The 2,686-nt window shown below is 37.6% G+C and overlaps 1 non-coding gene across 1 annotated transcript; it reads right to left on the reverse strand.

The window, feature by feature from the left end:
* Positions 1–459: 459 nt before the first annotated feature.
* LOC131254629 (small nucleolar RNA R71) lies at positions 460–564 on the reverse strand. Its single transcript, XR_009175752.1, has one exon. It is a non-coding gene; the product is annotated as a small nucleolar RNA R71 (small nucleolar RNA).
* Between the last annotated feature and the right edge of the window lie 2,122 nt (positions 565–2,686).

The following is a 2,686-nucleotide window of genomic DNA, read 5'->3' on the forward strand; positions in this document are numbered from 1 at the left end:
CTGCTTGAGATCCTCTCAGTTAATTGAAGTAATAGTTGCAAATCAACCTTAATCACTAGTTGAGAAAGTTCAAGATGAAAACGAGGTGCATAATGCACCCCCACCTCATACTTTACGAGATTATTTACAACCGGCAGGGGTGAGTACACCTTCCTGCATGATATTTCCATTGAATGCATGAACTGTGGATATTAAACCAGGGGTAATTCAACTCCTCCCTAAGTTTCATGAACTAGAATTTAAAAGTCCATACTTGTATATGAAAGAGTTCGATAAAATCATATCTACATTACACTTCCCAAACATGTCTGAGGACACAGTTATACTAAAAAAATTTCCTTTCTCTTTGAAAGAAAATGATAAGTTGTGGTTACATTCCTTAAGATCAAGGTCCATTGGCACATGGGCTGAGATGAAAAGGGATTTTCTTAAAAAGTTCTTTCCCTATCATAAAACAAATACCTTAAGGAAAGTAATCATGACTTTTGCGCAAAAAGCAGATGAGACCTTCCAATGTTGGGAGCGATTTAAGGATCTCATAAATTCATGTCCATAACATGGCTATGAAACATGGCGTATAACAAGCTTTTTCTATGAGGGATGGACCTTACCCATGCGCCAATTTATCGAGAAGATGTGTAATGGGGAATTCATGAATAAAGAAGCCGATGATGCATGGGATTATTTTGATAAACTTGCTAAAAACGCATAATCATGGGATACTAATTTAAGAATTACCACTCTAAGCCTATTCAATCAAAGAAAATAGGAGGAATTTATGTTCTAAAAGAGAAAGATGATATAAATGCAAGAGTAGACAAACTCACAAGAAAAGTCAAGGCCATAGAACTTAAGAAGGTAGAACCCGAAAAGACTGTAGAAGTTGTTTGTGTTATTTGTACTGTAACATACATACAACTGAGAATTGCCCAACGATTCCTGCTTTTCAAGGGATATTGAATGAGTAATCAAATGCTGTAAACAACTACCAAAAACCTTTCAGTGGACCTACCTCAAATACATATAACTCAAGCTAGAGGAACCATCCAAACATTAGTTGGAGGAACAGATAAACGGCTACTCTTTAAGGGATCCTTAACCAAATTCTGAATCAAAGGAAACCTCAAGATGATCCAGTCTTAAAACATATATAAAACCAAGAGATTTTTAATCAGGGTATGCTGCAAGCCTTTCAAGACCTTATAAAGGCCATACAAGGGCTTGAAACAAAAAAAAATCAATTGGGGAAAAAGGGATCCTTCCAGCTCAGCCTCTCCCCAACCCAAAACAGCAATATGAATCAATGACATAAGCTCTTCAAAACAGATGGAGCAGGCTAAGTCTATCACCACTCTTAGGAGTGGGAAGACAATTGACAAATATATTTCGGTGAGGGCTGAAAAGCCTAAGGACCTGGAAATATATGAGAATGATAGACATAACAATGCTTCACACGGGCTAGAACTGGAACCTCAAAGTAAGATGATTGTGCCATTTTCTCAACGGTTGATTGCACCAAAGCCTCTCTCTACCTCTTAGGATATTCTAGATGTGCTTAAGTGAAGGTCAACATCCCTCTACTGGACGTCAATAAACAAATCTCTTCATATGCCAAATTTTTAAAAGATTTATGTACGACCAAAAGACGACAAAACATACAAAAGAAAATCTTTTTGATAGAAAAAGTGAGTGTCATCCTCAAGCAAGATGTGCTACAAAAATACAAAGAGCCTGATAGCCCAACAATCACTTGTATAATTGGGAACCACCAGATTGAGCACATATTTCTTGACTTGGGGGTGAGTGTAAATTCGATCCCTTACTCAGTTTACGAACAATTGGGTCTATGTGAATTAAAACCCACCCGGACTACCTTACAACTTGCTGATCACTCAGTTCATGTACCGAGAGGGATGATTGAGGATGTGTTGGTCCAAGTTGATAAATTCTACTATCCGGTAGATTTTATTGTCCTGGATACTCAACCTATCATAGATGTGAGCACTCAAATATCTGTCATTCTTGGTCGCCCATTCCTCGCTACACCAAATGTTATCATTAATTGTATGAATGGAATTATGAATTTATCTTTCAAAAATATGACATTCGATCTCAACATCTTTTTCAACATGAACAAACAGCCAAAGGATGATAACGATACCTACGACATTAACATGATCGATTCTTTTGTGAAAAATAGAGCACTATTGACTCTATATTCTGACACTCTAGAGACGTATTTGGCCCACTCCCCTAATTTAGATGATGGCATGATTAGGGAGATGGATGCCTTGCTTGATGCTGTACCAGTACTTAAAGTTAACCGGTGGAGGCCACAATTTAAAATTTTACCCTAAACCGATGTAGTGCCTCTACCGTCTAACCTTAAAGTACCGAAGTTTAACCTAAAACCTTTGCCCACCGATCTTAAATATGTTTATTTAGGTCAAGATAAGACATTCCCAGTGGTGATCTCTTCCACCTTGAAAAAGAACAAAAGATTGTGCTCATTTCCACTCTCATTGAGCATAAAGGAGCTCTTGGATGGTCGATTGCAAACCTCAAGGGAATTGACCATTTGATTTGTACTCACCATATCCATCTTGAGGATAATACGAAAACCTCCTGACAACCACAACGTCAACTCAATCCAAATATAAAAGAAGTGGTTAAGGCTAAGGTAATT

The sequence above is a fragment of the Magnolia sinica genome, chromosome 8, assembly GCF_029962835.1.
Source record: "Magnolia sinica isolate HGM2019 chromosome 8, MsV1, whole genome shotgun sequence".
Lineage (NCBI taxonomy): Eukaryota > Viridiplantae > Streptophyta > Magnoliopsida > Magnoliales > Magnoliaceae > Magnolia > Magnolia sinica.